Raw genomic sequence first — 27,633 nt, 5'->3', positions numbered from 1 at the left:
GCTGTTATTTGCCTTGTTGTTGCTACATCTGGACAGATTAAATTTAAGTGAAAAGTTGGAATCATCTAGGTAATTCAGGCCAAAGAAATTTTAGTTTGTTCCTAATAAACCACATTAATTATATTGCTCAAATTCACTGTGTAATTGCTTCACATGTCATTTCATTTTGCCTGCAGAGATTTAGAGGTTCCAAATCCCCTGATGAAACTGATTGAAGAGATAGCTTTAAAGTGCTTATATTACTACGATCTTTAGTGTTGTAGCTGTCCTTTGTCTATGGATAGTAGAATACTGATTAAGCCGAGAGAGGTTGTTTCAATTGTATGTTAAATGGTTACCAACTCCTTTTTGCTTCTCAAAGACAGATCTTGCCAAGAAGAGGGGAAAAGCGCTCCCAGTTATGTACTAACTAAATGAATTACAGGTTATTCTTGTTGAAATAGCACCTACTTTAGATCATATTTTTAGTTCACTTATACAACCCAATGCAGAAACAGCAGACTCCTATAAGTGTACTTCTCCTGAACAAAGGTCTCCCCTGGCTAACCATGTCTTTTCTTTGTCCAAACAATTAGTTTTGTGGCCACCATAGAATAAACTATCCTTACAAACACCAGCACAGTTGTTCTGGATCACCCAGGTTTTATTTCTGCCCTGCAGGAAACACTAGAGTAGGAGAGAGGTCAGTGTAGTCCCCAGGCCCTTTTCCTACAGCTGATGCCATAGGTTAGGTGCCCTTGACTTCCTTAATGTGGTAATGCAATCAAATTCACATAACAGTTAAGAAAGGAATTGGGATAATAATGCTACTGTGAATGTGGAAATCATCCTGGACCCTTAACCTGGTCCTATTTGCCAGGACAACAGCAACCCAGTAATATACCAACACATTGTCAGAATGAAGCGACAGTTTAATAATCACCACCGTCAGTCAGTGAATAAATAAACCCTGATTAAAGCACCTACTATGTGAGATTTTGATGTCAACTTTTATGTACTTTTATTGGTAATCACAGCTCTTGAAGAAAATTCTTAGCTACAGACCCCAGGCTTCGGTTGTAGTATGGTAACTACACCTCTTTATTCATACATTAGGCCAACAGTTACTGCAGTGTAATTGTTTTTGGCAATTATGGTGATGAAGACCCCATCATCCACTTAGCCTTGTTTAGTTGCATTATTGACAGCTATACAAAGATGCTTCTTGGAGAATTCCTAAAATGCCATTGTTGTCCATGTGATATTTACCACCCGCCATCAAATGCATCATTTCAGACGTTTAATGAAATCCCATAAAGAAAACAAAACAAAATATACTATCAGAGGTAAAATTGGCATACAATAAGGAAAGGGTTACCTCAGGGGCATCCCCCCTTTTGGATTACCTCCTCATCATGGCTGAGGGATTTGAATAGCTAAATATAACTATATGCTATGCCATTCAGTGTTACCCAAGATAGATTGATTGGTCATAGTGGAGAGTTCTGAAAATGAGTGATCCACTGGAGAAGAAAATGGCAAACCATTCCAGTATCTGCCAAGAAAACCACATGGACAGTATTGTCTGGTGTGCTATGGTCCATGAGACCATGAAGAATTGGATATGACTAAAAAGCTGAGCAAAAAACAGGAGGACATCCCAACCGGTGAAGTGACTTAACTGTTGATACCTCTGTGAACATTTTTTACCAAAGAGCGTAATCTAAGATACCAAGGGAAGAGACCTCTTTTATTTTGCATGATGAACTTTTGGTATGTTGTGTGTATATATATATATATATATATATATATATGGAGATAGGTATGTATATGTTATACACACAGATGTAAATATCACACAATATTTAAATGCATTTATATGTGCATATGTATATATGTATCTGTATATGTACATATATATATTCTAAATTCTGACACCCTCCCCCAAAGAAACCACCTCAAGCTGTTATTCAAATGGCAGAAAGCAAACATTTCAAATCAGAAAACAGCTTACATACACAGGTGGAAAACAATAAATGTATGATAATTAAATTATCTATTAATTGCTGACTAAATTCATTCCCTAAATTTTTGGTGGGATTTGTAGACGTTGTTTTTGTTATTGAATTGGGCTGGGGGTGGGGGTAGGGGTGTTGGGTTCTAAATGTTACTACTCTTGAATATGACACTTGCTATAATGATATACAAGGGTTCCAAGACATGGCTTAATTTGCTTTTGTCAGTATAGAGTAAAAAAATGCCTTTCTTATTTTTGTCTGGAAATGTGTTCTCAAAGTTCTCTTGAGAATCTCCCTAGAGCTTTAAAAGGATAGGATAATTTTATCCTAATTATTATTGCCATTTCATTTACTTTCATTATTTGGGGCCTTCCACATTCTTGCTACATTAAAAAAAAAAAAAAGCAAAACTACTTTAAATCACATGTCCATTTAAAAGAATGGAAATTGGAAATTAAGTACAACCTCTCACCCAAACTCTCCTTGACACGGAGAATGCTTACAGATGTTGAGGGACTGCCAATATCAGGGCAAAGAAACCTACTTCCTCCTTTTGTAAATGTTTACTTAAAATGCCTCCTGATAAAAACAGAAAGAGCCAAAGTTTCATGTATTTTGTGGAAACATAAAGGACCAAATTCTATTTTCTGTGATGGGTTTTCCATGTATTTTGAAGCCATTGGAGACCATCTGGATAACCAGAGGCTGGGTGACAAACAATTTCATTGCAGGTCTTCAACTTGGAGAATGAGAGTTATTTTTGCTAGTATCCTCACTCCCATTTATTTTATATGTGTGCATGTTATATATGTGTGTGTGTGTGTGTGTGTGTATACACATATATACATATACATACATACATATATATTGTGTTATATATATGTATATATATATATATATATATATACACTATGATATAGTATACTGTATTCTTTTTCTCTCTTCCTTTCTTTAAAAAAATATTGTATCTTTAATACTTAGCACAGTGTGACATGGTAGATGTTTAAGAAATATTTGCTAAGTGATTGATTGATTTCTAGATCTTAACTTGAACAAGATAAAAAATTCTGTCCCTACACTTGTTATTTCTCATTTCCTACCCCTCAGCTCTCTCACATACTCTTCCTTTCTCCTTAGTCCCTGCGACATTCCTATTGCTAACAGAGCACAAGGTACTAGGAAAGACACAAAATTTGCTAAGATAAAATCACTGCCTTCATTAAGCTAAAAGTCTGATACAGGGGCAAGTCATAAACATAAAAGACCTGTGTTGCTTTGGGCAAATGACTTACTCTTTCTTGACCTCAGTTTCCTCAACCATAAAATAAAGAAATTGGGCTGTATGGACTCTGATGGTCTTTTAACTGTAGTCTAGATTTGTGATCCTAAGAAAATAATGCATGATATTCTATGATAGAGCAAAGAAATGATGGCTTATATGAGGTCTGAGGGGGCATAGAAGAACGGAGCAGATTAAAAAGAAACTAATCTACTACTACTACTACTACTACTACTACTACTACCACCACTACTACTACTGTTGCTGCTGCTGCTAAGTTGTTTTTCCTTCATTCTCAAAGAGTACCAATCATATTATGAGAGTGACATCTTGGTTTGCATGTGAATTGGATTTAAGGGAGATAGAGTTGAGCAAAGTCAGCCGCCTCCTTTAGAATCATCAAAATCCAAAGGCAAAATAAAAAGTAGAGACTCTAGACTGAAGATAGCCAGGATGCAGTGGGTGACCTTGGCCTTTCTAAATGAAAGTATTTTCTAGGCCTCAGTGAAACAGTTTGCTTAAGCCCAGAGTGTGTCAGAGGGGGAAAAAATCTTCCCAGCCTATATTTGAACCTGAAGTTCAACATTCTTTTTACTAGGTTTGACATGAGTTACATGACTCTGCTTTGATTCTTTTAACTGGAGATGCTATAAACAAATCTAATTAGCAGATTATGAACACCATCCCAATGGTCTCTTGGAGGTCCTTATGACATTTTGAGAAGCATCAGTTCTGTTTACAATTTCCTCTGGGAACTGGAAAAACTCTTTGGTATGATGATTGTCCAATAAAGCCACGATCTTATTAGCAGAAATGTCTGATTTGAGAATAATGGATCTGGACAGCTTCTTTGTAGGCCATTTAGTTGAGGTAGCCCTGCTATTCCACCTTTCCCTTGTTTCTTTAAGCTCAGATGTTAAACATAAGCAGTGTGGAATTATGGGGAGAGTGTTGGACTTGGATCCTGAAAGACCTCAGTTTAAATCTGCCCCCTGTCCTTTACCAAACACTATGTCCATGAACGATTCATTTTTACCTGTGGGAGCCAAATTTTTCTTGTCTGTAAAAGGGAGATAGTAATACTTTTTCTATCTACCTCAAATGTTCATTGTGAGGCTCATATAAGACAGTGTATATAAAATATTTTTTAAACTTTAAAATGTTATATAAATGTCTATCATTTTAATAATAGAATTACATGAGGTTACAACAATGTGGTTCTATGGTCATTCAGTAATATAATCTAATTGATTTCAAAGCCTGGTTTGCACTGAATTCTTGCCAACCTGCCTTCATAGCTCAGGGGCACTTTTGCATATCTTGATTAATTACCTGCCTTCTCTATAGCCCTCTACCTTCACATTCAAAGTTGAAATTATTTATTCCCCTTGCTTGCCAATATTGTCCTGTAAATTGCATTTTTCCATTGCATTTTCATCCCATTTATTTGGGAGTAAAAAAAAACAACTTGTAAAGAAATTGAATGGTAATATTTGTCATTGGCAAGAATGTCAGGACCTAACTATGCCCTTGGTGAGACAGATGTAGTGAGTTCTTACTGAAGCTAGTCCATAACCCCACATTTCAAGGCAATTCATACAATAGACATGTTAGAAAAAAAAAAGTAACAGGTAGAAAAAATAGAAAAGATCTCCAGATTAATTTTTTCCAATGCTCATGTACATTTTAATCACAAGGTTTGCATGGTTTCTTTAGGAATTCTGTGATTATTGTTTAGGTAAGGAATTAGTACTATCTCTTCAAATAAAAGGATGAACTCATACCTCTTAATGTTTTTGTTAAAGTCAAAGAATAAATCAAAACTATCAGTAGTCAGATGAAAAAAAATATTCTAAATCACTATTGATTAGAGAAATGCAAATTGAAACACCTCTGAGATACCACTTGATACCTATCAGATTGGTTATTGTGAGACAAAAGGAAAATGATAAATGTTGGAAGGAATGTAGAAAAACTGGGACACTAATGAACTGTCGGTGGAGTTGTTAAACTCATTCTAGAATTTGGAACTAAGCACAATGAACTATAAAACTGTGTATGGTCTTTGAACCTGCAAAAGTATTGCTAGGTCTATATCTCAAAATGATAAAAGAAAAGGGAAAAGGACATATTTTTATTAAAATATTTTTAGTAGCTCCTTTATGGTGGCAATGAATTAGAAATTAAGGGGACACCCATCCATTAGGGAATGGCTGAACAAGTTGTTATATGTGATCGTGATTGAATGTTATTGTGCTTTAAGAAGGATGAGCAGAATGGTTTCAGAAAAACCTAGGAGATCGAGAACTGATACAAAGTGAGGGGAACAAAACCAAGAGAACATTGTACACAAGAATAGCAATATCCTAATGATGACCAACTGTCAAAGACTTAGGTACTCTGATCAAGCTAATGATTGAAGGCAGTTCCAAAGACCTGTGATGAAAAATGTTAGCTACTTCCAGAGAAAGAACTGATGACCTCTGAGGGCAGACTGAAGCACACTTTTTTCACTTTCTTTATTTTTTCCTGGTTTTTTTTTTTTTTTTTTTGCAACATGACTAACCTGGAACTATGTTTTGCATGACTTCACATGTAAAGTGACTATCATTTTTCTTGCCTTCTCAAAAGATGGAAGAGGAATTAGAGGGAAGGAGATAATTTGGAACTCAGATTTTCAAAAAAAGAAATGTTAGTTTTAAAAAATGTAATTGGGAAATGTTTAATGAAATAGAAATATACTATTTTTTATAAATCATCCCACAGGCTCTGGTAACAATGTAAAGGGACTGGGTGGAATGGAGGCAAGATGATTCTTTTCAAGAATGCTTTCAGGTGCTATGTTAAATACACACAGGAGGTTTAAAAGTGGCTGATTTAGACCTGATGAATCTGGGAACTCTTGCCATTCTTACTCTCAGCCAAAACACCCATACTTTCTCTACGTATAGTAAGAATTGGTACTAGAAGAGACCTTGAAGATCACTGAATCAGCTTTCTTAAATTTAATAATGAGGAAACATGCCCAGAGATGGTGACTACTTTGCCCAAGGTTACATAAGTGGTAAATAGCAGAACTAGTTATTTTGAAAGTATCTAACTCCAAATTCAGCTGTTTTTCCTGTTCCATGATACTTCTACCATGACCTCAATAATCATTTTCTTGTAGTTGTTGTTGTTCAGTTGTGTCCAACTCTATGTAACCTCATCTAAATGAGGTTTGCTTAGCAAAGATACCAGAGTGATTTGCCATTTCCTTCTCCAGCTCATTTTACACATGAGGAAACTGAGGCAAACAAGATTAAATGATTTTCCAGGGTCACATAGCTAGGCCTGATTTAAAGTCAGGTCTTCCTGATTCCATGGCTAGGTGCACTGAGCCACCCAGCTGCTATTTAATTACAGTTATTTGAGGAAAAAAGATAAAGAAAAGAAGGGAAGTTTGTTTTTTACTATTCTGACAAAGCCACATAATTTCAAACTGTGCATTCCTTAGTGGAACATTACTTGGAAAGTATTTGTTTTGTCAAGATCAGTATGTGGGTGATAGTGTTAATGTAAGGTTACCAAAAAAGATGGTAGTGAAACCCTCGGTCTGTGCTCTGAGGTGTTTAGAATAAGCCTTAGAATACATCAAGATCTTTTTAGTTAGCCCCGGTTGTTATAGAGGATACTAGTATTCTTCACCAAGTATCTACATGAATAAGAAATGGTACATAGACTCTAATTTACCTCCTGGGCAATCACCCAAGGTCCAGGACTAGAGAAGAACAATTAGAGGAAAGGACCATTCAATAAACTGTTGGGTCTTCTGAGAAATTGTCATTATCTGAGCCTGTTAGCATCTGAGGACTATTCCAAAATGCCCCAAGGGAAGGGTGCCTCCCACAGAGAAGTGGCATCCATTCCCTTAAACTCTTTAAGCAAATTCCTTTCAAAGCTTTGAACAAATCATTATAGGATGTGAATTTCCCAAAATGCTCTGATTGCCCAGGGGAAAAAGCATTTTAAAGATAGGGGAATGAAATAAAAGAGAATAAAGGAGAGGAATAGAAAGAAGGACTTACAGAAACACATGGGCTTAACCTCAATATTTCCACTAATCACTGACTGAGGTTAGGAAAAAAGTAGTTCTGCTTTGATGTTTTCATTTTTAAAGAATTGTGTATAATGAAGAATAATTGCGGTAAATGGAAATTATTCTGGGTAGAACTGCAAAGTACATTACAGAGAGCAGCTCTATATTGTAATGAGGGATGGAGTGAATGGCCTTAACTAGCTTTGCTGATTCTAAGTCCTTGGGTCCCAATAAAAGCTTCATTTTGCCAAATAGATAACCTAATTCTTTTGAATTCCTCTGGTACATTAAACTACACTTGTGTCATACGTGGGGCACTGCTTTTGTGTTTTGTTCTTGCCTATGAGCAACCTTGTTTTAGGGATACAAAGGTATCTTTGTCATATGAATCCCAGACACAATACATGAATCACAGTATCATAGGTTTTTGAGTTAGAAAGCACCCTAAAGATCATCTAATCTAACCATCAGTTTACATAGAACTGAAGAAGAGAAGGAAAGTGTCTCATCCAAATTGAAATCAAGAAGTTTGATATTTTTAATCAAGGTCAGGGTTCAGTGATTTGACATTCATTACACTTGTGATCCTTGTCAAGCCACTGAATCTCTTTAAGGCTCAGTTTCCTTATCTGTAAAAGCAGAATACTTACAGGTGCTTGTAATACCTTCCTCATAGAATTGTTGAGCAGATTAAATGAGGTAGTCTGTTAAGTATTTTTTAACCAAGTTCTACTAATGCCAACTATTTTTGTCCAAGGTCATCCAGGTAGTCTACAGAAGAGTATTCTAGATTAGGAAATCTAGGGTCTACAATGGACTTTTAGGAGATCGACTTGTAGGGACTCACTTTTCTTCATTCACTGTAACTGGAGTCTGCAGTATCTCATTTTATAGCTTTCTCAACCAGCAGGAACTGTAATAAATACCCATAAATGTTTATCAGTCATAAGATTGTAGAGATCTATTTCATAAGTTACTGACACTCTGAAATCCAAGACCTACCCAGGGCTCAGTATGAGAGCTGAAGGGACTGAGTAACTAAGAAAGCATCATACGATACTGTTATAGACTTGGAGGGGGTAGGGATCGTCATTTCTGATCTCTGTAGCTTTCAGACTGGAAAGCTGAGGCCAAAAGAGGTAGAGCAACTTGCCCAAGGTCACACAGGTAGGAGCCAGCAGAGCTGGGATTTGAATCTACATCCTCAGGTTCTAGAATCAAGGTTCTTTCCACTCACTGTCGTGATCTGATTTTCTTTATTCCATATGTCATTAGATTCTGCTCATTGGATTTTCTGTAACCATCAGATTGTCCTAAAGAGACTCAATAGATAGGACAAGGGATCATTCCAGATGTCCTGAAGCCAATATTTATAGATCCTATTTCCTAAAAACCCAGGCTTTGGCTACTATCATATTTAAAATCTTTTGCAGTTCAGCTACCAAGAGATTTGAAAAAATAACTGTTCTTCATGCCGGTAAAGTTCATGTTTTGGTCTTTGACGATGTCCCTGCTAGTGAAAGGTATTAAGTTGCCTTCCCCTTACCAGTTGTGCTGGGGATGGAAGCTCAATTCCATGTGGACAGTCTCGGGTGGGTAAAGGTGGGAACTTCTAAATCTTAGAGTTCTCATGAGGCCCCCCATAAAACACCAGGGAATCGAGGAGTGAGACCGAGCAATCTCGTGTATTTCCGCCTCTTCCCGTGAGAAACGTGATGGGAGGAGCATCCCCCTCGAGACTGTCCCGGATCTGGGCACACCTATTGTTATCTAACAGGCACGGTATTCAGGTGCAAACTACGTGGCCGGAGAGCTTAAGTAGGGTCAGGAAAGCCCGAAGGAGCTCTTAGCTCAGGAGGGGCCCTTACAGGACAGAGGGCTCCGTTTTCCCTCTCTTCGCTCTCCCCTCCCCCTCTCTCCCCACTTACACTTCTGCTTCCAATCTCTTATTATAAGATCTTTGCCTCCTTGGGAGATTTTCTCTCTCCCTCCTAAGGAAGAGCTTCCCCTGCACATGTAACCGAGACCCTGAATAAAGCCTAACCCTTGTTTGACTCCGGAAAGTCTCTTCTCTCATACGTTTATCTGGTTTGGCCAGCCGAAGACCTGCGATAGAGGTAAGGTAAGACTCGGGTAGCCCTCAGGCCTCTAGGCCTGGCACAGTTGTATATGTAAATTGTCCCCCATTTAGGATATATAACAGACTGAATATTCATCTAGAAAACTGCAAATTGGCCAAATTTTGAGGAGTTGCTAAGCCTGTGTGACAGCTCTGTCCCCAAAGTCAACCACACAATGGTTATATATTTCTTACATATGTGCTTTCACTAGTCATTTCCATGCTCTAGCTATAGTATAATTCCCCTTTAGATACATGCTTCTTACTACCTTTATTTCTTTCTGAAAAAACTTAAGTTTTCCTTTTCTTTATCTTTCTATCCGTTCTTTACCAAATATAAGATCAAATAAAAGCAATTTGAAAAATTCTGCCAATTATTTATTCAATATTTCTGCTCTCTGTGAAGTGTATATTCCATCCAATGATGCTGATCACAACACATTCATGACCTCTAACACTGTGGAGCTCTTATTTTATTTGGGTGAGTCTTCCATACAGAGCATTCACCTCATGTGCTGGTGATTTCCCCTGAGTTCTTTTGACATTGTGTGGATGCCAGTAGAGAAGGCAGGTTCTCCATCAGGCATCCTTTGCTTTGGCTGTATGACCAATTCATCTACTTTTTTTGATCATATAATTCTGGGTTGATATTTGAGTCACTTTTCTCATACTCTTTTTTGGTTAGTCATGTGATGTGGTTCACATTACAAGAAAAATATTATTTTAAAAGATGGGCGTTTGTTTCAGGGAGAAACCTTTGGTCATTAAAAACACCAATGATGAGCCAGCCTGCTATGACCTATATCTAATCTATAGCCATACCTATATCTATAAAAAGGCATTTTTTTGTCCACTTGGTTATCTGCATCTGGACTGTTAGAGCATTATTAGCTGAATGATTATGTATCTCTTTTAGGAGGTTCTGCAATGTTTTGAGGATTGATCTAATTAGTACCCTATTATCCCTGGTATATAATAATTAAATAAAATTTTAAAAATCTTGACAAAATAAAGCACTTTTAAAGTACATATTAATTTTAATAGCACAACCAGAGAGAGAAGCAGAAAGGAAATAATAGTAAAGATTATTAGGTGAATTAGACTTAGTCTATAAAGTCATAACATTTGACCCAATTTATGTTTTATAAGGGTTAATTAGTATACTTTAAGAACAGTACAATCATGATGTAGATAAATACAAATATTTTTATAAGAGACATCTTCAGCAATACGTACAACCAGAAAAGGAGATTAGCCATGTAGTGAAAATAAAGGTTAACAGATAGCCCAAGCATATATCAGAATCAATGAAATATTAAAGATGGAAAGAAAGGTCTCTGGTTCAGTGGGCAGGTGATCTAGGGAGAAATTATGAGAAGATACACTCAAGAATTGTCCAGTCTAGGAAGGGACTAGCAGGTTATTATTGGCAGAGAGAATGAATGCCCACATACATGAAATTATGTGTCCAAAGTTTATACATATTGCAAACACAATAAGCTTTGTGTATTCTTTAAATATTTCTGTCTTGTCCTTGGGATCATTTTAATGCCTTCAAGTTTCTGAACCACTAGAATTCCAAAATAAGTACTGAAATTCATTGGGAGTAATCCAAGGTCCATGGATAAACATTTTATCAATCACAATATGAGACCATTCATGATAAGCTGGAGCATAAACAGTATCTTAAGGAATGTGCCCAAAGTCAAACTGGGTTAGTCCAAGGTTTGATTTACGAAGAAAAAAAAAGGCTCTGAATGAGTTTACTGATTCCAGGTCAATTAATGGGTCTAGGATCAAATTGACAAGGATCTTTCCAATGGAGCTAAGGAGAAAAATACCAAACTTGAACTGGGAAACTGACAGGACCAGCTTTAGCTCTAATACTGGCTTCCATCTGCTTTTACCTATACCCAATAGTATTACATGGAGTTTTACTTCTATGCTCCAGTGAGGTCTACACCTAATATCACCAACAGATTACAATGGAACTCAATGGGAGAGACTCTCCCTAGGAACACACACAGCCCAGTGGGAAGATAAGCATGAACTCACAGGAAAAGACACCCAGAAAAATAGACTTCCTAGGGCTACATTACTTTGCTCTACAGAGATCTCGTCTGACTGTCCCTCTCCTCATCCTATAAGCACTGTAAACTCTGCAGGATGAATGATAGCTACAAGTCTGGGCTATCTCTGCCTTTTGGGCTTGTAATGGTTACTCTTGGAAAGAGAGAGGCTGGTCCCCTTCTTAGAGTGATAGGTAAAGACTTCCACCTTTCTGCCCCCACAGATTTATTACATGTTCTTGATGGTTGTCATAACAGAGAGAAGTAAAGGGATTTTTGCCATTGACACAGAGTGCAAAAACTAAGTTCTCTTAATTCCCAAGTCTTATCTTTTCCTTACTCCATGACATAGCTTTGGTTGTCTGATTGATAACTAAGGGTACGTGAATAACAATAATAAGCTTTTATATAGAGCGCTATAAGGTTTATAAAGTGATATATATATATATATATATAATTTGGTCATCACAAGATTCCTTCGAGGTAGGTGCAATTATCCTCATTTTAAAGATAAAGAAACTGAGACTGAGAGAGATTAAGTAACTTGACTAGAATCACATAACTATTCATTATCTCAGGCAGGATTTGTACTCAGGTCTTCCTGACCCCCAAGTTCATCACTTTATACACTCTCCCACCTAGCTGTCCCTTCAGTGCATTTTGTATGTATCTACAGTATTTATTAAGAGTTGGTCCCACTGTTGTTTCATTAATGGTACAAATGATCATCCCTTTGGTGGTTTCAGCATTGCTAGTTAGTTTTCTGTATCGGAGAGATGCTTTTTACTGTCCTAGCAGACTTGTGGGAGGGGGTTTTCTAGAGTAGGAGGGCTACTTCGACTCATTCTATATACCCTTGTTGAGCACAGATACTGCTTAAATACAGATAGTCTGGCAACAAGGGAGTTTTCATGTTTTCAGGCTGAGGGACTTTTGGAATTGAGACTCTAGAATATTTTTATAACAATAGAAAAAGCAGAGTCTTTTTAACTCTTGTTATATTATTGGTGTAGTATAAAAAAAATACTGAATAAGGACAGAGAGACCCAGGAGTGGAGACATGCCTTTGCTATCACATCTATGTAATTTTAGATAAGTCGCTTAAATGTTCTGGGGCCCATTCAGCTCATATATAAAATAAGAGGGTGAATCTCCAATATCCTTTATGACTCTAAAACCTATAAACTTGTAATGTGTAGACTGACTGTACCTAAAATACTCAGATTACACACAAGAGTTTTGTAACCCCTTAATTTCTGTTAAAGTTGAGAGCCCTTAGAAATGTGCCTAGTATACCCGTTATTGTAGGTATTCTCTCTCTACTTCCTGAAAAGGCAATGTTTTAATGCAAAGATGTAAAACTTAATGGGTGACAATTTGGACTTCTAGTGAGAAAGGCATATGACTTTTTTAAAGTGCATGAGAGGAAAGAAGGAAGCTTTAGATACCTCTCAAATTGCACAGAAATTGTTTATTTTACCTTCTCAGGTAGAGTAATAGTTATTTCCATATTCCCTGACTTGTATCTCTAACCTTAGAAGATGGAGTCTTTATAGTGAAGAGAGCTCAGGGATCTTTATCATTACTCTTCTAAATGTCTCATTTCTCTAAATCTTAAAAATTATATTTCCAAAATATTTCCACTTTTGGCAGCTTCTAGCTAGAATGTGGGCCAAATGAGGTTTGCAAAGAAGGAACAGGACAGGAAAAACTCTTCTCCACAGAAAAGGAAGCTTGCAAATTATCCAAGCTGACTTTCTCCAAATAATCAGTTCATCTACTTCATGCAAGCTAAAAGATAAACTCAAAAAGGCTTCTGAGAAAAATTGTTAGAGACATAAACCCCACACCTAGGTCCTGGGGAAGAATAGCCCGCAGCAAAGAAGTTCCTGCAACTCTTAATGAAGCAATATGGTTACAGACATGAAGTCTGCACTGTCTGTTCTGTTCATCTGAGGTAGTGCCAAAATTGGATAATGCAGTAACATAATTCAGAGTTCTGTATCAAAAAATCAATGCAGGCTCATGGACTTCTTTGGGGCTGGAAACAACTCTGGCTTTATGGAAAAAATGTGTTAAAAACTCTAACCTTGTATCAATAACTCCAAAGAGTATGTCCCTATAATCAAAGCCTCAAATTTATTTTTTTCCCTTTCTTGGCATCTTAGCATGAAATTATAAATATATTAGTGGAGCTCCATGAGTGCTCCACTAATATATTATGATCTGTTTTAAGATATTAAAAATTAAAATTGTATCACTTAAAAATCATGTTTCTTCCCCCGTCCCATTTTTATTTCTTTCAAGAGCTATAGGCTAGAATGAGGAGAGGAAATTCTGTACTCTGAGTGGAATAATTGCGGAGATGATGTTCCAAATGACCCAAAGTTGCATATATTATCAAGCCAGATGTGCACATAATGAATTGTTTTCAGAACATGCTCCCACTTACCAGATGGACTGATGTATGTTCCTTTTAACCAATTCTTTTATTTATTTCCACCATTTATTCTGACCTCCTTCTACACACACACACACACACACACACACACACACACACACACACACACACACACACACACACACACACACACACACACACACACACACACACCCCTTTTAAATAGCCAAACATCTGCACAAGATAAAGCCGTATCTGATTACAGCACGTAAAATCCTAAGTAGGCTTTGAGTGCCTCTATAGAATTATTACCAGTGTTAATAAACAGATTGCTAATACTTAAAATGGAAGATGAAACATTTATATAGACCTATGATTCAAAGAGAGAGGAGGAGAAAAAACAAATCAAATCATTACTAAGCTTTTTTGATCTCCATTTCAATTTTGTCATCAGTCTCACTTCTCCATTAAAACCTTTTAGACTGAGAGGGCCACTGTGAGAAGTACTTTATCTGTATTTTAGTGGTATCCCTGGTGCTTTCACTTATCAAATAGTTCTTGGCATGGTTAACAGAACCAGCTATTTGGAGAGTAAACCAGAGTTTATAGAGTAACGTACACACATACACACATACATACGTATATTAAGGGTGAGTGATAGTACAAAATACCCACCTCTAGGTTGGAGACAATACTTCTGACCCATCTATTTTCTTCTTAGCAGTATGGGATAATAGAGAGCTTACCTTGGAGGCAGCAGAACCTTGTTTCTGATGCATACTGACTGTGTGACCTTGGGCAACTACGTTAATCTCTCAGCACCCCAGGCAATTTTTAATGACTATAAATTGTAAATAAGACAACTAGGTGATTCAGTGGATAGATTGCCAGGCAGGAAGTCACAAAGACTCATCTTCTTGAGTCCAACTCTAACTACAGACACTTTCTAGTTATGTGACCCTGGGCAAGTCACTTAACTCTCTTTGCCTCAGTTTTCTGATCTGGAAAATGAGCTAGAGAAAGAAATGACAAACCACTCCAGAATCTTTGCCAAGAGTACCCCAAACAGCGTCATGAAGAGTCAGGAATGACTTAATGACAACAACAATGTAAGTTGCAAAGCAGGTGCAACATTGGTGGAGGCAGTTTCTAAGATGGGAATTCCCTGCCCCAATATATTATCACAGGATAAGTCAAACAAAATGATACTTTCATGGATCTGAACTTTGTAGGAACCCAAAAAGACAATTTACTCCAATTCCCTCATTTGACAGATAAGGAATTGGAGGCCCAGGAAAGCTCAATGACTTCCTGAAGTCTCACAGGCAGTAAACATTGAAGGCAGAATCTGATTATTAACATTTTCTCATGAAGTGGTATGGTATTTGAATTAATATTATTCAAAGTGATAATTATGTAAAACATGCAAATTGTTTCTAGCCTAATGGAAAAATTCAATGCGTATTCAAATAATGTGTCCACTTAACAGGATCCATTAATTGCACTAGCTTTGAGACATATAGCGTCTTGCTTTTACAATTCAGGTGATAATGCTTTTCAAGTTGTTTCTTGTATTCAGAGTTATGTACTAAGAGCACCATTATCTAAGTGTGCGGGGCTAGCTAAAAAAACAGCAACAAAGATCCATGGTATTTTTCATGGTGGACATCTGTGTCTACGAAGGATCACAGATTTAGAGACTTTTGAAGTCATTTAGTTCAATCCCCAAGTTTTACAGATTCTGGTAAGACTAGTGAGCTTCATAACTCTATCTCTGCCTCATGGGTACATGCTGTTAACACTTAAAAAAAAACCCCAACCCATTCCATTTTGGACCTCTGAGATATTCATTGAACTACTGTGCTTTCCCAGGACATGGGAGAATTCAAGAGTTCACATTGTTTCCCATAACCAGTGGCTAGTCAATGAATACCTTGTAAAAAATCAGGTTCCCTACCTTCTATTTGAACTTTCAAAATTTTAGTATCTTAATGACCCATTAGGAACTTTCCCATTTCTTCCCACACCAAAAGAAATTGTTCATTGGAAGATTTCTTCACTACAGACCAAGGACTGTCCTCACTCTTAGGACCTAGACTTCGCATGGAAGTATCCCTGGATTCTCGTAGCCTATCCCTGTTAACACAAGTTCTGGCAGACTCCCCTGAGCTGAAAGACAGAGTGTATCTGTCATGCCAAACTAGTCAGTGTTAGAGAGACTTATCTTCAGGCTGACCACATCTAGAGAAATATTTGGCTACCAGTGATTTTCAAAGACTAGATTGTAGTAGGATTGTGGTCTGTACTGGGGGGGTGGGGAAGGGGAGCTACAGATGCTAACAAAATTATGAGTCCCTGAAGTATTGAAGCACTGTTTAAAGTCCTAGTTCTTTAAGCCCTATGACTACTAAAATGATTTTACAAACTCACCTTTATTCCTGATGGACAGTTGGCTTTGATAATGACCTTGAAGTCACTGAAGCTATTAGGTGCAATTTCCTTAACTGTGCAGTACAAAATTATAAAACACAGGAGCAGAATCTGTTACTGTTCATGTCCATTTATGATTTCCAAAAACAATATTGATATATTTTGTCTTTACATTACCTACACTTCCTAATATAGTCCTTTGCTTCTCTTCCTGTCAAAGAGGCATCTCAAAATAAAAAATTAAATAGGGAACAAAAAAACAATTCAGTAAAACTAAATGATACAAAGAATAAATTTGACATTATTTATATAAAGTTTTCTATACTTACTGTTTTCCACATCTACAGAGAATGGTGGGGAAAATGACTTCTCATCTTTCTTGTTTGGGGTCAAGCTTTTCTCCATTTACAATTTTATTAAATGTTTTCAGCATCGTATTGGAAGTTGTCCGAAAACGACATTTAGGGTGGGGGTAGAGGTAGGATGAGAAGGGATAAGGGGTTGAAGAGTGGACATTATGGTTTCATATAGTAGGTTGATAGGTTTTTTCCTCCCCTGAGGTAAATGTGTTATCATCAGTTTGCTCTTTTATTATGTGAATCCAATCAATGGTAGGCTGTGTGGTCTGAGTTCCAGCTGCACAATTTAAAAGACAGGCTGAAGGTAGGCTGTGTCCAGGCCTAAAATAGGCTGCCCTCTACTTTACCTATCATAGAGCCATAGCATTTTGGAGTTGAAAGGGAACTTGGACACCAGTTTGACCAATCTCCTCATTTTTGGGTAGAAGAAACTAAGATCCAGAATGAGGAGACTTGTTAATAGTCACACTGCTAGTTAAACACAGGGGAGTCAGCTAGGTGGCTCAGTAGATAGAGCACTGGGCCTGGAGTCAGGAAAACCTGAGTTCAGATCCAGCCTCAGACACTTCCCTACCTGTGTGTCCTTGGGCAAGTCACTTAATTTCTATTTGCCTTAACTTACTGGAAAAGGAAATGACAAACCACTCCAACAGCTTTGCCAAGAAAACCGCAGGAGCAGTATTGGCATGCCATAGTGCATGGGGCCACAAAGTTAGACATGATTGAACAACTTAACAATAGAATGAATGACAGATTCAGTACCAGAACCTATCTCCCAGTTTTTCCTGAATGTAAAGTCCAGCAGTCATGTTTAGTCTCTAAGACATAATGTGAATGGATCTCTGATTCTGCCAAAAACAGAAATCTGGGTCCCATGATGTGTCCAAGCCCCATGGACTCCCATGCTTCAGCTGACCAAATGAACAGAGCCATTTTGGGGTCCAGATTTAGCCCATGGATCAATGGTTTGCCAATCCTTGACTTAAGGAGTTTTGCTATTGTATATGTATTCTGTTGCACATGTGGCATATTAATTCTTCAGAAACACATGGTTGTTATCATGAGCTGGGGAAAGAATTGATATCCCTACCCCAGCCACAGGAATGTAATTTCTGATGCCAGGGTAGCCACTGGGGAGAGATAATAACTATTTGAAAGATCCCAGGCCTGCCTTAGGGACCTCTTTGTATAACAGCTCAGGTAAATGGTCATGATATCACCATAAACAGACTTTCTAGTTCAGTTTAAGTTATGGTATGAGAAAGAAAGGAAAAGGGAAGAAAGGAAGAAAGAGGGAAAGGAAAAAAGAAAAGAGAAAGGAAGGAAGAAAAAAGGGAAGGAGGGAAGGAAGGAAGGAAAAAGAACAGAGGAAAATGAAATGACTTCTGGAAACTGGTAAATAATGAAGGAGGAATGAAAACCCCAAATGGAAACAGCTGGCATGACCAAAAATCTTGGACTTTTTATCACCACCCAGCTAAATGAGCTGCCCATCTGTTCTGCACTGAGAACATAGGGTACTAAAACCTAGTGCCACAGTGAAGACTTGGCAGCAAAGAAGAAACCAACGATGCTTAGGTTCTGCAGAGGATTTATGCTCTTTACCATAAGCTTATGTCAGGCTTTCTAGGTAAAAGGGTAATGGGAAAGTAGCAATATTTGGAAAGGTCAGCTTGGAGAGGTGAAAAATCCTGTGCTAAACTCAAATACGTTTGAAATAAAGAGTGAGTGGAGAAGTATCCCTGCCCTCTAGGAGGTCAGAGTCCAAACTCATTCAGTCACTGTTTGTGTGGGGAAAAAATGAATCTTGACAGTCTTTTAAACATACAGTGGAAAGCCATTTAAACAAATAGGATTAAACCCAAAGTCTATGCCTACAAATGAGTGCTCTTTCTATAACAGAATGACTGTCATTACATGGGCACCTAGGTGGTTCAATAGTTAGAGCACTGGGCCTGGGATCAGGAAGACCAGAGTTCAAATCCAGCCTCAGATACTTAATAGTTATATGACTTTAGGAAAGTCATTTAACCTCTGCCTCTCCTGATGTCCTCATATGCAAAGTATAGATAATAATGATTGTTGTAAGGATCAACTGAGATAATATTTATAAAGTTAATATAGTTAACTATTACAGTTATGGACCAAAAGGATGTCCAAAGTGACACATCTGGTGCATGATATAGTTCAATCTTGAGACTAAAATGACTATGAAGCAAGGGAGAATATATGACAGGATCTTCTTTGGAAAGCTGGATGTGCCTGTTAACTACTTTATTTTCTCTGTCTTGGGATGAATGTCACAGAAAGACCAGAATTCACTGAAACCTCCATCATCTAACTCCTCCAAATCTTGCACTCATTCCTCTAAAAGATGGCTATGAAGATTTCAAAGGAGCTAGTAGGAATTCCCGGAAAATGTATTGCCTATTTCAGAAATAGGTATTAATGGTTGAAGATATCAGTGGACTTTCTAAAGGTGATTTCGAAATACTGATGTCCTAGATGGAAACTTTCTCTTCAGGTACATTTTCACTCAATTTACTCCTCCCTCTTGCTCCTGGATTATTTTTTTCTTTTAAAAATTATCCACATCAAGTCTTTTGCATAACTACACATGTATAACTTATATTGAGTTGCTTACCTTCTCAGTGGGGATGGCTGGGGAGGGAAGAAGGGAGAGAAGTTGGAACTCAAATGCTTTAAAAATGAATGTTAAAAATTGTTTTTATATGCAACTGGAAAATAAGATACAGGTAATGGGAAATCTATCTTGCCCTACAAGAAAACAGAGGAGATGGGGATAAGGAAAGGGAGGGCAGATTGGGGGAAAAGGTAATCAGAATGCATAGTGTCTTGGGATGGGGGGAGGGGAGAGATGGAGAGAAAATTTGGAATACAAAATCTTGTGAAAATAAATGGTGAAAACTAAAAATAAACAAATAAATAAGATTATCCACATCCTAGATTCAATTTAAGACATCGTATTACAGAGTTGATAGAGAACCAGCTTCACCTACAGAAAGAGTTTGCATCTTGCTAATGATGTCCTACTGGTTATGTGACTGCACAAATGTCTTAACCTTTCAGTGCCCAGGCAACTCATTAGGATCCTAACCTGAAGAAGAGTGGCCAAATTACTGTAGTGGAGGGAGTTTCCTTCTCAGGAATTCCCTACCCTGATGAAATCACTTATGTGGGGGAAAAAAAAAGAATCAACTTAATCTTTTATCTCTAGAATGAGATTAGCTATTTCACTCTAAGATAAATGGCAGATTCACTGTTACTGTATTTTTAAAAGCCACACCTTCTGTGTTCCAGGATCAGGATCAGCATTGGACTGGTGATTTTATTGGAAAAGGGGGCTTCTGGTAAGAAACTTTCTCTCCTAATATTACATGAGGAAAAATTCTCCCGCCTCTTGATTAAGATGAAATCTGCCCTTGGCTAGTTTAAAATCATTATAAAAAAGATAAGCCATAATGTATCATCTTTTCCCATAGTTAAATGCCTGCTGCTTTGAGGCTTTTCACTGGAATTTATCCTGAATTTTTAGTTTGCAGGTTCTAAAATTGTAACCATATGTTTAAATAATTGTTGTTTTGACTGTGCTAAATTGGTCAGCAGACTGTATAGACTGATCCCCTAGCACTCAGTGGCATACAGGCTTTGGAGCTTCCCACCTTAATTATAATCTCCTTGAAAATACTTTGTGTGCTAAACACCTCAGTACAAAATGTAGTCATTGTCAGCAGTCAAAACAATTACATAACATGGATTTCTGCCTCATTATCTCACCATGTGACACCTTCACGTCAAGTACAGAAATGTCATAACACTGGGTAACCTGACGTGGCTTGTTCTAGGGGAACACAATTCGTGAGAAGTTTGAGATGGGAAAGGCTTTAGTGTTCTTGTTGCATTCTTTAATTTTCCTTCCTGAAAGTGTCTGGAGAACAACACTTCTGGTATCACACCATCTATTTAGCTCATCATGTGCTTTTCATTGTATTGTAGAAGGCAATGTTCTATGAAGAACAATTTAAAAGTGTTACCTATACAATCATGTCATGGTGGGAGGGTCAAGAAAAAAATAAAAAAACTACATCTTTTTGTGCTTGTTCATTTTTTTTTTTAATTTCAGTGACATATATACTAACAGTATGCAGGTTTCTGGCTTTAATAGATTTAAGCATTTCCATGTTATTATGTGTTTTAATTTGAAATACAAATACATATGCTTCATGCCAGCTCTAATTCTAGGATTGTAGTAGAACATGTAGCCAACATTCCTCCTCTTGGAAAACCCTATCCCTAGTCTGTTGTTACTTTTGCATCTTAACAGATGCTATTTAAATGGAAGCTTTGGATCTTGAGACAGTCCATGTATGAAGGGATTAAACTAATAATTTGGGCTTAATTCTCTGGTGATCCAGGTTGAGTGAAAGGCTCCCTTGGCCTTGAGGTCAAGTGTTCATCTACTCAAGATGAATTGAAGCGTCCTGGAAACAATTATCAATAGTTAACTTTTGAGAGGCCCCTCTCACCTCATGGAGTCTTTCTTTACTATATAGAATTTCAGGCTCTCCAGCAGGCCTGGGTGGAGAAAGAAAAGCATGTTTTCTTTCTTTCTTGTTTTCTTTCTTGTTTTCTTTCTTTCTTTCCTTCCTTCCTTCCTTCCTTCCTTCCTTCCTTCCTTCCTTCTTTCCTTCTTTCTTTCTTTCTTTCTTTCTTTCTTTCTTTCTTTCTTTCTTTCTTTCTCTCTTTCTTTCTCTCTTTCTTTTCTTTCTCTCTCTCTCTTTTTCTTGCTCTTTCTCTCTTTCTATTCTCTCTCTCCTTCCTTCCTTCCTTCCTTCCTTCCTTCCTTCCTTCCTTCCTTCCTTCCTTCCTTCCTTCCTTCCTTCCTTCCTTCCTTCTTTCCTTCTTTCCTTCTTTCTTTCCTTCCTTCTTTCCTTCTTTCTTTCCTTCCTTCTTTCCTTCTTTCTTTCCTTCCTTCCTTCCTTCCTTCCTTCCTTCCTTCCTTCCTTCCTTCCTTCCTTCCTTCCTTCCTTCCTTCCTTCCTTCCTTCCTTCCTTCCTTCCTTCCTCCTTTTCCATGGAGGGTTTGTTGTTCTTCAGTTGTTTCAGTCTTGACCACACTGGGGGTTTTTTTAGTGAAGATATTAGAGTGGTTTGCCTTTTCCTTCTCCAGCTCATTGTTACAGAGGAGGAAACTGAGACAAACAGAGTTAAGTGATTTGACCAGGGTCACAGAGCAACCAAGTGTTTAAGGACAGATTTGAATTCAGATCTTCCTCTAGGCCCAGTACTCTATCCACTGAGCCATACTATGCCTTTTTTGGATACATGTCTAATCATGGCTTATAGTCAGCCCTTTATTGTGCTTAGGCACAGGGCTAGACTGTGTATATATTACAATGTAGTCTGGGGTTTAGATACAGTGGAAGAAAAAAGGCTAAGGTGAAGGGGTTGAGCTAAACAGATGGGAGGAAGTTGTGTTTTGAGTCAGATTAATGATGGCCCATACAGGTCTTATCATCCACTGCTCAGCTCTACCTCTCAGACTCCCTTGGTTCCTGCAGAGCACCAGGCTTCTCTTTGGTCTTCTCTGTTATTAGCACTCTTTCCCTCTAGAAATTATTTTGCTTGTATTTTATATTTACTCATCTGTGTAACATGAAGCATCCTCCTGGTAGAATATAAGCTTCTTAAGGGATGGGACTGTTTTGTTTTTTACTAAATCTCCAGCCCCTAACTCAATACCTTACACAGAATAAGATCTCAATCTAAGATCTACTTAATAAACGCTAGTACCTTCCTATGACTTCTATAATCAAATATGAAATCACCTATTTGTCATGTTTTACAATCTGTCCCCAACCTACCAACTTGACTATATATGACCCCCTCAAACTCTGTAGTTCAGCCAGCTGACTTTCACACTGTTATTCCTACAGGACAATCTATCTCATCTCCTGTTACCTCTTTTAGACTGGGAGTTCCTTGAGAGAAGGGACTAGCATTTATCTCTCTTTGTTCCCCAGCACTTAGTATGATGGCTGGCACATAGTAGGTGCTTAATATATGCTTCTTGAGTGACAGACTGATTCCTTCCTTTTACCTCTTAAAAGCCCTAGTTTTCTTTAAATCTAAGCTCAAGATTACCTTTTAATGGCATTTAACCTGACTCACCCAGGTTCTAGTTCCTTACCTCCAAAACTACCTTGCACCTATTTTGTAAAGAATAAATTATGTATATGTAGTCTCCCCCAGCTCCACTATAAACTTCCTGAGGGCAGGGACAATCTTGTCTTTATATGCCCAGACCCTGTCACATTTTTGCATGTGGTTTGTTGATTGATTGATACTAATCTCTCATTCATGTCCCAATTGGCCTGGACCTGTAACTATCTTTACTATTTCCAGACCTAATAAAGGATATTTCAGGTACAAATTTGTTGTTGCTGTTTAGTTGTTTTTAGGTCGTGTCCAATTCTTTGTGATCTCATTTGGTATTTTCTTGGCAAAAATACTGCAGTGCTTTGCCATTTCCTTCTCCACCTCATTTTACAGGTGAGGAACTGAGGCAAGGCGGTTAAGTGACTTGCCCAGAGTCATACAGATAGAGTGTCTGAGGTGGGATTTGAACTCAGGTTCTCCCAACTCTAAGGCCAGCACTCTATCCAACATACCATCCAGGTGCCCTCAGGTAAAAGTATCTAAAAAATCAAATAAACAAATATAGATCAGTTTCCAGAAGCAGTAAATGTTTAACAACCCACTGTCAGAAAATTTAGAACACACTTAAGTTTAATCTGCATTATTACCATCTTTCCCTCACTTTCTTAAGTCTGGATAATATAAAAAAAACACAATAAATCATCCTGATTCAAAGTGTTTGCCAATTTCTGAAGCGTAAATACATACTCACCCTAAAAAGTTAACAATTGGTTCTCCTCTGCCCTCACAAACTAACTAGAGCATACTCCTGATTTCCAATTGAGCTACAATTAATTTTCAGACAAACAAAGGAAAGAGGTAAAGAGGCATCAGGATGTTCCTCTAAAAAATAAAGGGATAAGTGAATAGGATTTATTTTTTATATTTATTTATTAAGCTTGATTAGATAAAATACAATTTTATCCATTATATGTATTTGTACAATAAATAATGTTTATTGACCATGATTACATAAAATAAAAATTTAAAATGATCAGTACAGTATCACTACAGTCATTTTCAATTCTTTATTCAGCAATAAACAGAACTGCACAAGATTATGGAGCAGGGAAGTGAAATGACCAGTTCATAAGGAGTTCAAATTTGGAAGTAACATGAAGACTGAGTGGAGTTCTGGAGAGAAAGATTGAATCAAGAAAATCTATTAGGAGACTGTTTCTAGGACCTGCACAAGGATAATATCTGTTAAACAAAAGGGGGGCGGGGGCAGATACCAACCACCCAATAAAACAGGAGATCCAGAAATGATAAGACTTAGTAACTATTTGAAATGTGAAGAAAAGGATCAAAGGTAAAGTTAATGTTTGGAATATGGGAGTTTTACTGTAAGGTGGTGCTTCCCCTGCGACTTCCATTCTTTATGATTTTACAAAGATTACCAATGGTGATTTTTGAGAGAACATAACAATACTTCCAAAAGGTTTTTTTGGGGGGGTTTGTTTGTTTTTCATTATCCTTGGCTATGGTTGATGTGAATGAGTCACCTGAACTTAGTAAAAGAAGTTAAGTGCTTGCTTATTTATCTCCTTTCACTTAAGCTGGGAATCAGTTTGCTAACAAACATTTGTGTTTTCAGTTTTCGGGCTTGAAGATCACAGTCCTGGCTGTTGGACTGCCTTTTTCCTCTGAGACAAGAAGGAATGCAGATTAAACAAAAGTTTGAGGTATGGAGGAAAAGATTTAAAATTCTACATTCTATCAGGGGGTACTTCTCCCAAATGGAGCTAATTCTTACTAGGAAGTTAGATGGCACCATAAATGGAACACTGGACCTGGAAACAGGAAGATATGAGTTCCAATGCCTCCAAATATGTGTGCTAGCAGTGCTCCCTTAGATATATCATTTAACCTTTGTCTGAGATAAAATTTGTAAAATGCTTTGCAAATTTTCCAGTGCTATATGCATTTTCTTTCATTGTTCAAGGAGCTTGTTGAGAGCAAGCATTTTCTTTTGCTTGTCTTTATATTTTCGGTGTTTAGTAAGTACAGTGCCTAGCCCATAGTAGGCACCAAATAAACATTTACTGACTGACTAGCTGCTGTTCTCTAAGGACATCTGGAACATTCTTGCCATTCTATCTTTTCTGACACACAAGGGTAGGGAACTTGCCACTTTGAGGCCACAGATGGCCATCTAGGTCCTCAAGTATGGCCCTTTGACTAAATCCAGATTTCACAGAACAAATCCTTTTATTAAGAATTAATAAAAATATTAATATTTGTAAATAAAATATTAATAAATAATAATAAAATCCTTAAAAGAATTTGTTCTGTGTGGTTTAAATTCAGTCAAAGGACCACACTTCAGGACCTAGAGAGCCAAGTGTGGCCTTGAAACTACAGGTTTCTCACCCTTGCTCACAGTTCTTTATTTCTAGGACCTGTTTCTTTTACATTTTGTACCTATTGAAATCTGACCTGGAGGGAGGAGCCAAGATGGTGGAGTAGAAAGACACACATATGCTAGCTCCAAAACCCACAGCCCATAAAATACCTGTAAAGAAGAACTCCCAATGAATTCGGGAGCAGAGGAGGCCATGGAACAACGGAGTGGAGGAGATTTCTGTTCCAGAGAGCTCTGAAGGACCTATGCAAAGGGTCCACCATGCCCTGGACCTGGAGCTGAGCCCAGCCCTGCCTTGGCCTCACACCGAGAGGAGCAGATCCCAGCAGGCTTCAGGGATGGAGTCTCCAGCAGCCATGCAGGTCCCTCCACCCACAGGTGCCAAAGGTCAGTGAGGGGGTCTCTTTGGCTGGTCGAGAAGGGAGTGGGGTGTCCCCATGACTTGGGGGCCCTTGGGAGGCAGCAGTGGAGGCAGCAGGGAACAAGGGCTCCTCAAGCAGGCAAGAGCCTGGATCCATTATTCAAGGTCTCCACATAAACCCCCTGAGGGAACTGAGCCTCTTGTGGTGGCCCTGCCCCCACCTGACCACCTGAACTTAATCTCACACTGAATAGCAGCCCTGCCCCCACCCAAAGCCCTGAGGCTGGGAAGCAGCATTTGAATCTCAGACCCCAAGCACTGGCTGGGCAGATCTGGAGGTGAGGTGGGGGTGGAGAGAACACTGAGAAGTCAAGTAACTGGCTGGGAAAATGCCTAGAAAAGGGAAAAATAATAAGACCATAGAAGACTACTTTCTTGGTGAACAGATATCTCCTCCCTTCCTTTCAGATGAGGAAGAACAATGCTTACCATCAGGTATCCCACATATCCAAAATAAATATTCCATGGGCTCAGGCCATGGAAGAGCTCAAAAAGGATTTTGAAAATCAAGTTAGAGAGGTGGAGGAAAAACTGGGAAGAGAAATGAGAGAGATGCAAGAAAAGCATGAAAAGCAAGTCCACACCTTGCTAAAGGAGACCCCAAAAAAATGTTGAAGAAAATAACACCTTTAAAAATACATGAACCCAAAAGGCAAAAGAAGTCCAAAAAGTCAATCAGGAGAAGAATGCATTCAAAAGCAGAATTAGGCAAATGGAAAAGGAGGTTCAAAAGCTCTCTGAAGAAAATAGTTCTTTCAAAATTAGAATGGAACTGATGGAGGCTAACGACTTTATGAGAAACCAAGAAATCACAAAACAAAGCCAAAAGAATAAAACAATGGAAGATAATGTGAAATATCTCATGGGAAAAACAACTGACCCGGAAAATAGATCCAGGAGAGACAATTTAAAAATTATGGGACTACCTGAAAGCCATGATCAAAAAAAGAGCCTAGACATCATCTTTCATGAAATTATCAAGGCAAACTGCCCTGAGATTCTAGAACCAGGGGACAAAATAAGTATTCAAGGAATCCACAGAACACCCCCTGAAAGAGATCCAAAAAGAGAAACTCCTAGGAACATTGTGGCCAAATTCCAGAGTTCCCTGGTCAAGGAGAAAATATTGCAAGCAGCTAGAAAGAAACAATTCAAGTACTGTGGAAATACAATCAGGATAACACAAGATCTAGCAGCTTCTACATTAAGGGATCAAAGGGCGTGGAATAGGATATTCTGAAGTCAAAGGAACTAGGACTAAAACCAAGAATCACCTACCCAGCAAAACTGAGTATAATACTTCAGGGGAAAAGATGGTCTTTCAATGAAATTGGGGACTTTCAAGCATTCTTGATGAAAAGACCAGAGCTGAAAAGAAAATTTGACTTTCAAGCACAAGAATGAAGAGAAGCATGAAAAGGTAAACAGCAAAGAGAAGTCATAAGGGACTTACTAAAGTTGAACTGTTTACATTCCTACATGGAAAGACAATATTTGTAACTCTTGAAACTTTTCAGTATCTGGGTAGTGGGTGGGATTACATATACACACCCACATGCGCACGCGCGTGCACACACACACAGAGACAGAGAGCACAGAGTGAATGGAATAGGATGGGATCATATCTTAAAAAAATGAAATTAAGTGGTGAGAGAGAAATATATTGGGAGGAGAAAGGGAGAAATGGAATGGGGCAAATTATCTCTCATAAAAGAGGCAGGCAAAAGACTTTTTAGTGGAGCGAAAAACAGGGGAGGTGAGAGAAAAACATGAAGTTTACTCTCATCACACTTGACTCAAGGAAGGAATAAAATACACACTCATTTTGGTATGAAAACCTATCTTACAATACAGGGAAGTGGGGGAGAAGGGAACTAGCAGGGTGGGGGGGATGATG

General features: G+C 38.0%; 1 long non-coding RNA gene across 4 annotated transcripts in view; it reads left to right on the top strand.

Annotated features, from left to right (window-relative positions):
• The window catches only part of LOC140505700 (uncharacterized), a 254,517-nt gene extending 228,250 nt beyond the window's left edge, over positions 1 to 26,267 (top strand). For 3 of the 4 annotated variants that reach the window (XR_011967623.1, XR_011967626.1, XR_011967625.1), the window contains 5 exons: positions 19,039 to 19,256; positions 20,054 to 20,103; positions 24,548 to 24,635; positions 25,336 to 25,702; positions 26,145 to 26,267. This is a non-coding gene — a long non-coding RNA (uncharacterized lncRNA). The remainder of the gene's footprint in view (positions 1 to 19,038; positions 19,257 to 20,053; positions 20,104 to 24,547; positions 24,636 to 25,335; positions 25,703 to 26,144) is intronic. The other variant, XR_011967624.1, reaches the window with a different exon arrangement.
• The last annotated feature ends 1,366 nt before the right edge of the window (positions 26,268 to 27,633 follow it).

The sequence above is a fragment of the Notamacropus eugenii genome, chromosome 5 (genome assembly GCF_028372415.1).
Source record: "Notamacropus eugenii isolate mMacEug1 chromosome 5, mMacEug1.pri_v2, whole genome shotgun sequence".
Lineage (NCBI taxonomy): Eukaryota > Metazoa > Chordata > Mammalia > Diprotodontia > Macropodidae > Notamacropus > Notamacropus eugenii.
The sequence above is the reverse complement of the archived record's forward strand: the minus strand, read 5'-3'. Positions and strand labels throughout refer to the sequence as shown.